This window comes from Typha angustifolia, chromosome 14 (genome assembly GCF_048772165.1).
Source record: "Typha angustifolia cultivar Huaian chromosome 14, ASM4877216v1, whole genome shotgun sequence".
NCBI classification, from domain to species: Eukaryota; Viridiplantae; Streptophyta; class Magnoliopsida; order Poales; family Typhaceae; genus Typha; species Typha angustifolia.
This window is the reverse complement of record NC_133252.1, coordinates 5,228,055-5,241,166: the sequence shown is the minus strand read 5'-3', so window position 1 is coordinate 5,241,166 and position 13,112 is coordinate 5,228,055.

Below are 13,112 nucleotides of genomic sequence, written 5' to 3'. Positions count from 1 at the left end.
GTATTGCTCTAGTCCACGATTCACCACCTCGGTTTGGCCATCCGTCTCGGGGTGATATGCTGAACTAAGATTGATTTGAGTCCCTTGCAGTCTGAAGAACTCGGACCAAAACTCACTTATGAAGATGCGATCCCGGTCTGACACGATCGTCCTAGGCATCCCATGCAAGCGTGCCACTTCCCGAACAAAAATTTCAGCAACCCTTTTTGCTGAAAACGGGTGAGACAATGTTATGAAATGTGCATACTTGCTCAATCTATCCACCACAACAAACACCACCGATTGTCCTCGAACTTCCGGCAGCCCCTCGATGAAGTCCATGGAGATATCCTCCCAAATACGCTCTGGTATTGGTAGTGGTTGCAGTAGCCCGCTAGGCTTGAGTGCCTCTGATTTGGTTCGTTGGCAGATTTGACATTCACGCACATACTTCTTCACGTCCGTCTTCATCCCAGTCCAAGTACAGTTTTGGGCCAGCCGCTTGTAAGTACGTAATACCCCTTCATGACCTGCTATAGGAGTATCATGGAAGTGTGACATCAATAGCCTCCGTAGCTCTTCGTTTCGGGGTACCTTGATTCGCCCGTGCTCTAGTACTAACCCATTGCGCTCCTCGTGCTCGGGGTTGCTTGAGGGGTTCTCTCTCAACTCCTCCATGAGTCGGACCAGATCACTATCCTCTGCACTGGCTCTCCGTAGATCTGAAAAGAAAGGAAAAGTGGGTGCCGAGAAAGAAGCGAGCCCCCTTTCTTTTGGAAGTTCAAGCAGCGGTTTACTTCCATCCAACAACACTCTCTGATCATCTCTCCAAAAAGTCAATGTGAGGCTTGTAAAATCAAAGGTCACGGGCCCCAAGCTCCGAAGCCATTGGGTCCCTAAAACAATATCGGCACCTTGCAAGGCCAATGGATAAAGATCCAATGTGAAAGTTTGGCCTTGCACCTTCAATTCTGCACCTCCACAAATAGAATCTGCTCGCAAGGTGGTGCCATCTCCAATCGTCACATCGAACCCTTCCGTGGGTTCCGACTCGAGCCCAATCTTCCTAAGGAGCCTCTTGTCAATGAAGTTGTGGGTGGACCCGGTGTCAATCAAGATTCTCACTGTGGTCTTCTTGACTACTCCGTTCACCCGCAATGTCTTTGGCGCAGCTGTCCCCGAATAGGCGTGGAGGGAGATTTTGGCCATCGTGTCCTCCGCGTGATGTTGCTCCTCAACTTCTTCTCCTCGATGTCCAGCCACATCTGCACTTTCAGCTGCCATGGGTGGAAGATCGTGGCCTTCTCCTTTGAGTGGTAGCTTGGCAGGGAGCTGCAACGTCATCGCTGGTGATGAAGCTGTCGTGGTCGACTGTCGATTGACCGAGGAGAATGGTAGAAGATCGCTGGAGGCCATATGCGATTTCTTCTTAGTTGCCGACTCACTATGGTTGCAAAGGGAGCTAGTGAAAGGCGGCCCAAGTGTCGAAATTCGCGATTTCGGATCATCTCCTTCACCACTGATGAGGATTCCTGATGAGGGATATCCAGCGACCAGGTGTGGGGTAGCCAGCACTTCGCGGTTTGTCGACGAGGTCTCCGGTGCATGGGAAGATGTGGAGGTTCCGAGGGCTGCTACAATGGTTGAGGATCTCATTGTAGCCGGTGGCAGTTCGTTGCGGCTGACCATGGGTCGAGGTGTAGAATCTCGATCTTGCCGGATAGCCGAACTCTCCCCTATTTTTGTGATGAACGGGGAGGCCGTGGAGGATGTTGGGTATGTTGTGGAGGGTTCCCAATGCTGTCTTGTGATTGCCTTGCTTGTTGAAAAAGGTTTCGTCCATGCCCGTATTTCCTGCATCATCTCCATCATTATTTGCTTGTTGATGGCAATCTGTTTGGAAATAGACCCCAACATGGATAGAACGCTAGGTTCTTCCGTATTCCTATTAGATCGAGTGATCGTCATTGGAAGCGCTTGTCCGAGGAACGGTGGCTCTGATACCAGCTTGTTACGATCCTTCCTCGGCTATAGGCTCTGATACCAGATTGATACGAACCCTCTTTTGGTGCTATGGCTCTGATTCAAGATTAATACGATCTTGTACGGAACTTTGAGATCAGATCCCGAAATATCCCGCCGTTGGATCGCTGTGAAATTTTGATATGTTGTAGGCCCGGAAAAGAGCTTTCCAACGGATCTCGTTTCAGGCGAATCGGAGATGGGGATCTCGAAATATCGTTCGTTTAGTGGACGAACGTCAGGATACTCTGTTTTGGATTCCGTGGATGAAGGCACGAAATCCTAGGTAATGGTGGATTGTGGAGGGCCGGTGTTGATGGGGTGGCACCGGTGTAAAAGTGATGGTGGAAGGGTTATGGATGATGGAAAGGTTAGGGATAGCGATGGATAAAATTGGAAGAAGGGGGAGAAGAGGGCCACTCCTAAGGGACTAGGGTGATTGGCCTGTCGAGGGAGATTAGAAGCGGCGTCGCCGGGGAGATTGAGGGAACGGGAGCGAAGAAGATGAAGGAGGCAAGGCAAACTCAATTCTCAATCATTCAATAATAATTTTGGTTACCCTACACATACTTTTATAGGCTAACCAACAACTCAATCTTATCCTAAAACACAATCTTATCCTAAAACTCAATCTTATCCTAAAACACAATCTTATCCTAAAACTCAATCTTATCCTAAAACTCAATCTTATCCTAAGGTAAATCCAAACTTGAGACGATGTCGGTGAAGTCCGAATCGTATCAATGGCAAGCTTCCACCTCCAAGGAACGGCATTGCACTAATATAGATCGGTTATTCGTAGTAGTAGATTTACTAGATGGGCTGATTTTTGTAGAAGAATTACACGCAGATTTAGGAAAGCAGCATAAGAAGATTTTGCTGCCACATTAAGCAAGATGATTCAGAGGACTACCGTATTGGAGTACCAAGCTGAGTTTAAAAGAGTTAGTAGTCGTTGTGAACCACCGTATCCAGAACATACATTAATGAGTACATTTATTTCAGGGCTGCGAGAGTAGACACAAGTGGATGTTCGTGCTCTATGTCCTACTACTCTTGGGGGAGGCCTTTGAGAAGGCCATGAGGATGAAACAAAAGCATAGGGCTTTAATGATGGCAGCGAAATATAATTGGGGCAACCGAGATGGCCGGTTTGCACTTAGAACGTCGGCTGAAAAATCTGTGATTTCAAAAATAGCGGCTGCGAGTACTAGACCATGACCACCTTTAAGACCTTCTTCCGACGTTAGAGGAGGCACAAGACCCCCGTTCGAACTCTCACACCTGCCTAGGTGGAGGAGCGAAGAGCGAAGGGCCTTTGCTTTCGATGTGATGAGCGTTTCACCCCCGGTCATCGGTGTTCTAAACCAATAGGGAGTGTGATGCTTATCGATGGTCCTGAGGAGGATGATGAGATTGATGATAATGGAGAGTGTCTAGAGGAGACCCTTGAGGAGGCCATTGTGAAGGGTGTTGAGGAAGATATCCAAGCTGAAATATCAATGCATGCATATTCGGGTACTTCCGCGTCGAGAACGTTACGAAACCATTATGTGCACATCCTCATCGATTCGGGGAGTACACAACTTTCTAGATGAGAGGCAAGTGAGGAGATTGTGTCGCCGAGTTAGTATATGGGTGTAAGGACACGACATCATTGTGGACTTGTATCCGTTGGTTCTACGAGGAGCGGACATTGTCCTTGGTGCTCAGTGGTTACAGAGTTTGGGACCCATCATATTTGATTTTCAAAGCATGTGGATGAAAAATAAACAAGGAAACAAAGATTGTGGCTTGATGGTGTTCAGACTTTGTCGATTCCTGCGATGCAGCCTATGGTGGGGCTACTTGGTGCGTATGATTTGGCCTATCTTCTTCAGTTATGACCAGTAAGAGATGAGCCTCAAATGAGTTTAGGTACTACCATTGAATTGTCTAATTTATTAGATAATTTTTCTGAACTATTTGAGGAGCCGTAGGAGTTGCCACCGAGGAGAGCGGCGGACCATCGTATAGAAATTGTACCCAGGGCTGCACTGGCGAACGTGAGGCTTTATCGGTATCCACATGTGCAAAAAGAAGTTATCTCAAAGATGGTAGCTGAAATGTTGGAGTAAGGCCTCATACAACCAAGTCATAATTCATACTTATCCCCCATGCTATTGGAACGAAAAAAGGATAAAACATGGTATTTTTGTATCGACTATCGAGCACTAAACGCTATTACCGTCAAGGACCGGTATCCCATTCCAATTGTCGAGGAGTTGCTGGACGAGCTTGTAGGAGTGACTATATTTAGTAAGCTTGATTTGAGGGCCGGGTATCATTAAATTAGAGTTCACCCGGCGGATGTGCACATTTCGAACTCCGGACAAACATTAAGAGTTCTAAGTGATGTCTTTTGGTCTCACCAATACTCCAGCTACCTTTCAAGGCCTCATGAATGATATATTTCGGCCTCTCTTGCAAAGGTATGTCTTGATATTGTTTGATGATATTTTGGTGTATATCAGAACTAAATTGGAGCATTGGTGGCATTTGAAGGACATGTTGAATTTGTTGGAGCAAAACTAATTGAAGATCAAGAAGTCCAAGTGCTTATAGGGAGTACCAAAGGTGGAGTATTTAGGCCACATCATTTCAGTGGATGGTATAACGGCAAATCCTCAAAAGGTTGCATGTATGACTGCTTGACCTATTCCTATTACTACCACCGGATTGAGAGGATTTTTGGGGCTGACTGGTTATTATCGTTGATTCATTGCCGAATATGGTAAGATCGCTGCTCCTCTCACTTCTTTGTTGAAGAAGGACTCTTCTAAATGGATGGTTGAAGCCATTTCAGCCTTTGAAAAATTGAAAATAGCAATGAGGATGGCACTCGTTCTAGCGCTACCGGACTTCACCAAAGAACTCATTGTTGAATGTGATGCATCGAGTGTTGTCATAGGAGCTGTACTAATGTAAGAAGGACATCCCATTACCTATTTTAGCAAGGCTTTATCATAAAAATCTTAGCAATTATCGATTTATGAGATAGAGATGTTGGCAATTCTGCATACGGTAACAAAGTGGAGGCTTTATTTGATCAGTAGACGATTTATTATCCGAACCGATCAAAGGCCTTATTATAATTCATTATCCGAACCGATCAAACGATTTATTATCTGAACCAATTCATTATATATATATGTAATCAATTCTTACGAAGCATATTATGTTCTCAACCAAAATATATCTCATGATAAAATTATAATATAAAATCACTTAACATAACAACATATGATGTATCATAATCATGATCTAATGATAATAGTCATATTAGTATCGATACATGACGGATGCCAACTACTTAATATCACATATATTAGAATCAGATACAATCTACATATTTCTCACTATCACAATCATCCGTCTAAACTCTGAATATTATCCACTATGTTGGACTATGGTACCCGGCCCTAAACTCGATACACATCATGGCATAAGCTTAGAGCATACCCTGTCATACACTAAGAGTATCTCTGTAGTTAATCATACCCCGCCATACGCTAAGAGTATATCAATGATAGTTGTACCTTATCATACGGTAAGAGTACAATCATCAACTATCACTATACTATATCATATGCTAAGAGTATATCCAATACCTATCTGGATCAGATACCGTTCCAGCCATCACATCGCATACACATGTATTTTATGATTTTCTATACATGATAGATCATATGCATATATCTAGTATTACAACAGATCATCCAACTTAGGAATTTAGGTCTAAAGAAGCCAAGAGAAAGATGATGCAATATAGACCCCAACCATATATGGAACACATGCATACTCCTGCTAGTCTATCACATGCACACTCATGCTAAATATTATCTCGACATAAAATCATAACAGCATAGTCATCTCCAATCATCTCTATATATCACCAATGTACTCATATCCTAGATATGCCTAATCAAATATATGATAAAATATGCTTGATTGAAATCATCTCTAGATAAAGTCATATAATTATGCTGAAGGCCAAAACATGCATATATATAATTATATAATATATCCTGATTTGAGAAATGCATCTAGGGGATAAGACTAGTAACCATAATTGTAATTACCAAACAATCACTTGTTCAGGTTGCTACAACATCTTCGATAGCTAGGTCCACAGGGTCTTGAATAGGGGGGTCGGAATCTGAAATTATTTATAACATATAATATCAGTCTTTTCACTAATTAAAATTAACCCGACTAAAAGATAGTTCCTCTTTGTAATCATATACTATTAATTCATATATTCATTTTGTTACTTATTAACCATAATTATATTATCCTAATATTCTCTTTGATAATTAAGAAAATAAGAATTAAATTAATGCAAGTAATTACATATGAAAATAAGTGCATAATTCAAATAATTACTATATATAGCTAGGATTAATATAGTAATTTATATTACATGCATTTTGCTAATCCTGATATAATTAGATTTATTTATTAACCATGATAAAATTAGATTTAATTCATATAAACTAAATAAATTAGATTAACTACAATAATTAAATAACGAATAACATAATCTAACATAATTTAAATAGTAAATAAATAAATTACACATAGTGTTGGGCTCAGCCCAACACCTCACAGCCTCAAGGTGTTGGGCCGAGCCCAGCACTTAAGCGCACTTGCTATAGGGTGTTGGCCTGAGCCCAGCACCACTACAGCAGACACCTGAGAGAAGAAAAAGAAGAGGAAAAAAGAGGGAGGAGCGAGGGCCGAGCCATAAGGGAGGGGAACGGCCGCTAGTGGCCACTCAGCGGCCAGCCTCTCACCGACGGCTCGGTCCTCTGACCACCTAGAGGAGAAATAGTGAGAGGTAGAGAACTAGAGAGAGAGAAATAGAGGAGGAAGGAGAGAGAGAGGCTCATTGACGGGTAGGAGGGTTGACGATGGCTCCTCCCGACAGTCGGTGGTTGTTGAGGGACTAGAAGGAGAGAGAGCTAGAGAGAAAGAGGTTGAGGGAATGAAAGGAGGAGAAAGAGAAAATTAGAGAGAGAAGAGAGAGAGGGGTCGAGGTGGTCACATGGCGGTAGCAGAGTGGCTGCTAGTGGCCACTCAGTGGCCAGCCTCTCGCTGGCGGCTCGGTCCTTCGACCACCTCGAAGAGAAATATGATACGATCTCCCCTTTTGGCTAAGGCTCGATCTATTCCGATTTTCAGATCTGGATAGGATTTGACATAGAAATTAGAAAATAGATCCTAAACGATACTGCCATTGGATCGACTTGAGATTTTGATATGTTGTAGCCTCGAAAAAGATCTTTCCAACAAATCAAGTTTCATGCGAATCCGATGTAGGAATCTTGAGATATCGTCTGATTAATGGACAAACATCAGAGGGTCTATCTTAGAACCCGTGGATAGAGGCACGAGATCCTTGATAATGGTGGTTGGTGGTGGACCGGCGTTAATGGGGTGGCACCGGTGAATAAGTGGTGGTGGAAGGGTTATGGGTGATGGAAGGGTTATGGGTGATGGAAGGGTTATGGGTGATGGAAGGGTTAGAATAAGTGTGGGATAGATTGGAAGAAGGGGGAGGAGTGGGCCGCCCCTAAGGGACTAGGGTGATTGGCCGGTCGAGGGAGGTTAAAAGCGGCGTCGCCGGGGATCGAAAGAATGGCAGCGAAGAAGACGAAGGAGACAAGGCAAAAACTCAATTCATCAATAATGACCCATGGTTGCCATCCACATCCTTTAGAAGCTAACCAAACAATTCAAAAATAACCCTAAACACTACATTTTCGCTGACCGCGTTCGAACGTGCCCGATTGCATTCAAACGCATCTATTTTCCTCTTCTCTAGATTTGCGAACGCAATGCAGACATTCGCAGCACGTTCGAACGCACCTATTTCCCACTTCTCTAGATTTGCTAACACGATGCAGGCACTCACAACGCGTTCGAACGCATAATTCACACTCTTTGAATGTGCGAACGTGATGTAGGCGTTCACAACCGCATTTGAACGCACTCCACCCACATTCGAACGCGACATACAGAAAACTTATTTTTTAATAATTAAACATTAAAACAAGAAACAAAGACACCCCTAAAGTGAATCCATGCTTGAGACGATATTGGTGAAGTCTGAATCGTATCAATCCACCACGCTTCCGCAACCTTGTCCTCAAGGTTTGAAATTAGGGAAGCGATCTTTGAACTCTGTCTCAAGCTCCTCCATGATTTGATCCTCTACATTGGTTCCCCACATATCTGAAAATAGGGGAAAGGTTGGTGCTGAAAAAGAGGCGAGCTCACTTATGTCCGGTTGGCGCGAAAGGGCATCGGCCGCTCGATTCTCGATCCCCTTTTTGTAACTAGTTTGTAGTCATACCCAAGGAGTTTGTGACCCACCGTTGCTGTGTCGGGGTGTGCACACATTGCTCCATGAAGTAGGGTAAGCTACGCTGGTCCGTGCGGATAGTAAACCGTTGGCCAATGAAGTAAGGTCGCCATTCGGTGACGGCGTATAAAATTGCTAGCATTTCGCGCTCGTAGGTGGATAGCTGTCGTGACCGGTTTGACAATGCCTTGCTCATATTTGCCACGGGTTTGCCCTCTTGCATCAAAACTACTCCAATGCCCTCACTCGAAGCATCGCATTCCACCACAAAGGGCTTGTTGAAATCTGGTAGTGCTAGAACTAGAGTAGTAGACATAGCTATCTTCAAGGCTTTGAAGGCCTCCGTCGCCTTGCCCATCCATTGAAACCCACCTTTTCTGAGTCAGGAGGTCAGTGGGGCAGCAATTTTGTCGTAGTTGGCAACGAATCGCCAGTAGTACCCCATCAACCCAAGGAATCCCCTCAATTCCCGCTGATTAGTGGGAATCGACTAGTCCACCATATTCTTGATCCTACTTGGATCGGCTTCCACTCCTCTTGCTGAGATTATATGTCCCAAGTACTCCCCTCATGGCTCTCCCCAAAGACACTTGCTCATCTTAACTTTTAACTTGTTTTGTTGCAAGATATTCAACACCTCACGCACATGCCGCAAGTGCTCGCTCTAATTCTTGCTATACACTAGAATATTGTCAAAGAAGACGAGCACGTACCGATGCAAGAGCGGGTGGAAAAGGTCATTCATCAGCCCTTGGAAGGTGGCCGGCGCATTGGTGAGCCCAAACGGCATGACTCGAAACTCATAGTGGCCATCGTGAGTTCGGAACGCCGTTTTGTGCACATCTTCCGAGTCGACGCGGATTTGATGGTACCCCGCTCTTAAGTCAAGTTTGCTGAAGTAAGCCGACCCTGTGAGTTCATCCAGTTACTCCTCGATCACCGGTATTGGATACCGGTCTTTCACGGTAATCGCATTCAAGGCTCGGTAGTCGACGCAAAATTGCCAACTCTGGACTTTCTTCTGAACTAGCAGCACCGCGATGAGTAGGCACTTCTACTCGATTGAATAATCCCTTACTTGAGCATTTCCACTACCAATTTACTAATCTCTTCCTTCGAGATATGCGGGTATCGATAGGGTCAGACATTTGCTGGTTCAGCCCCTAGAATGATCTAGATGCAATGGTCGTGCCGACGGGTTAGCGGTAGTCTTCAGGGTTCCTCGAAGAGATCCTTGAATTCCTGCAGCAGCTCTTGCATGTCAGCGGCTATTTCCCTTGGTGATGGATGTTCTGGTTCAATAACAGCCATTTGCAATAATTGAGGTCGGTCCCCTACACAAGGAATGTCCAAAAGTGGTTGCAATGTCAGCCCTTGCCGTGGTTGATTTCCATCCTGCAGCACCCTTCGACCATTCCTCCGAAATGTCATTATGAGGTTTCAGAAATCAAATGTTACGGGCCCCAAGCTTTAAAGTCATTAGGTCCCCAAGACAATGTCAGTACCTCGCAAGGCCAATGGATAAAGATCCAATGTGAAAGTTTGGCATTGCACCTTCAATTCCACACCTCCACAAATAAAATCCGCTCGCAATGTGGTGCAATCTCCAATCGTCACATCGAACCCTTTCGTGGGTTCCGACTAGAGCCCAATCTTCCTAAGGAGCTTCTTGTCAATGAAGTTGTGGGTGGACCCGGTGTTGATCAAGATTCTCACTGTAGTTTTCTTGACTACACTGTTCACCCGCAAAGTCTTTGGCGTGGTTGTCCCTGAATAGGTGTGGAGGGAGATTTCGGCTATCATGTCCTTCATGGGTTGCTCCTCAGCTACTTCTCCTTGATGTCCAGCCACACCTTCATTTTCAGCTACAAACTCATCCTCCACATCCTCCAATCCATCTATTAGCATCACCGGTCCCATTGGTTTAGCACAGCGATGCTCGAGTATAAACTTCTCATCACAATGAAAGCATAGGCCTTTGGCTTTTCGTTCCTCTACTTGAGCAGGTGTGAGTACTCATCCCGGACCTCTAGGTGCATACTTCACATTTTGGGATGGCTTCAGGGGTGCTCGAGGAGGCACCATTGCAGCAACGGTTCTTGGTACCCCGGTAACATTTCCTACCGCTATGGTTGGTTGAACCGAATTGCGGCTTCCTTGGCTCGTCCAACTCTATTTCAAGTGTAACTTCATGACCCTGTGTCTGTCTTCCATGAGTACCGCATCTTCGAAGGTCTCCTTTAAAGTTCTAGGCCTTAAAGCCCTCATGTCGGCTTGTATGTCTCCCCGCAGCCCGAAGATAAAGGTGCTGCAAAGTTGCTGATCCATCTATGGGGGATGACATCGATTACTTATCCTCTTAAATTCTTCTTGGTATGCCCCAACAGTGGTCTTTTGCACCATCTTTGAGAGGAGAGCATCGAAGTCTTCATACCCCGACGCTCCAAATCGCTGCGTGATATTAGCGCAAAAGTTAGCCCAAGTTTCGATAGCCTCATTGGCATTGGATGCTCGAAACCAATGAAGCGCTACATTTTCAAGGTGGAAGCTCACAAGCGTCACCTTGTATTCTTCCGCCGTACCCTAGTATGTGAAGAATTGCTCTGCCCTATACAACCAATCAATCGGATCGCCACCTTTGAACTTGGAAAATTTGAGACGCACAATTTGCCCACGGATGCCGTTTTCTCGATCCGAATCATGTCCAAGTCTTTGTCTAACTGGAGGAGGATGCACCATGAATGGTTGATGATCCCTCCTTCGATTTTGATTAACTCGCCGTGGTTTAGGTCCGTGTTCAGGTTCGAATGCACCTATTTCCCACTTCTCTAGATTTGCAAATGCGATGCAAGCGTTCACAGCGCGTTCGAACTCGACGTTCGAACACACAATTCGCACTCTCTGGATGTGCGAACGTGATGTAGGCGTTCACAACCACGTTCAAATGCACTCCACCCGCGTTCGAACGGGACATACAGGAAACTTATTTGTTAAGAATTAAACATTAAAACAAGAAACAAAGACACCCATAAAGTGAATCCATGCTTGAGACGACATCGGTGAAGTTCGAATCATATCAAAATAGTGAGAGGTAGAGAACTAGAGAGAGAGAGAGAGAGAGAAAGAGAAGGAAAGAGAGAGAGAGAGGCTCACTGACGAGTAAAAGGGCTGACGGCGGCTCCTCCCGGTAGTCGGTGGTTGTTGAGGGACTAGAGGGAGAGAGAGCTAGAGAGAGAGGTTGAGAGAATGAGAGGAGGAGAAAGAGAAAATTAGAGAGAGAGAGAGGAAGAGAGAGAGAGAGGGGTCGAGGTGGTCACGTGAGTGGCCGATGGGCTTGGTCCCACATCCAAGCTTCATCGCGACGCCAAGATAAAGTGGCTCGATGGAGGTCCATGGCACTCCACCGCTGCCACAGCATGCAAAGCATGTTGGGCACAAGGCCGGTCACAACGTGGCCGGTCGCATCGTGCCTAGCTAATTTTTTTTATTACTTAGGTTATTACACTAATACCACTTGATATAGATCGTGCGTCCGTTCTCGACTGATACATTAAGTTAGGGTCTTTTCTTATCACATTAGTTGTTTATTTTCATTAAAATAAAATTCCTGTAGGTTGCGTTTAAACGCGGAAGGGGTCACATTGAAACGCCCTTGCGAATGCCTACATCAAGTTCGCAAAAATAGGGAACACAAAATGTGAGTTCGAACGCGGTCAGGCGTGTTCGAACGCCTGCATCGCGTTCGCACATACAGAGAACACCTATTGTGCATTTAAATGTGATCGGCAGAAATCTTCTAGAATTAGTGTTAATAATTGTATTTTGGCTTGTTGGCTAGCCTCTATAAAGGTGTGGATGGTAGCCAAAATCATTATGCTATTAGATTATTAGTTTCTTGCCTTATATCTTCTCTCTATTCTCTCTATCCTAATCTCCCTCCTCCCTCTTCACCAACTTACCACCTTTACTATTGGCAAGATCTCTCATAACTTCAAATCTCCCTCATCTATTGAGCCCTCCCTCTTCCTTGGGATTTTGACCACTTTTCTCCCTTCGTCTTTATCCTTTAAACAATATCAATCATCCAACCTCATCTTCATTATTATTCATAACCCATCCACTCCATTTGTCACCACTATTATCATCTACAATATATTGTGTTTTAGTCTTAGTTATAGTTCAAATCTATGAAGGGAGTAAATACGAAAAACATAGATTAGGGAGTTGCAAATCAATTCCACTTAGTTTCGTAATTTTTTTAACTACGGAAGAATATTTGATGAATATTTTCCCTTGATTATACGGACTGTTTCCTACAATAAATTCAGATCTTGAACGAATCGTTCCGTAACCTTATCATTGGTATCAGAGCTAGGAGAACCAAAAACCTCCATTAATGGTTGAAATAAGGAAGATGACATTGACAAGGAGACCAATGGAGCACACTGACAAGGGAAGACTCAACCAACGATAACCCTAACGTGAGGCCAATTCCTTTAGAGAGACCACGACAGGACTAAGTCAACCAACATCTATGGGTGTGAATATGGGCTCGGCGGATGAACTTAGGGGCATATTCCAAATTTTGCTGCATAGAGTTGACGCAATGCAGAACAATCATAATGCTTTAAAAGAATATGTCATGAACCGATCGGCTTCGTCATCTCTTTGATGGTGATCGATACCTCAAGAAGGACCAGCGACA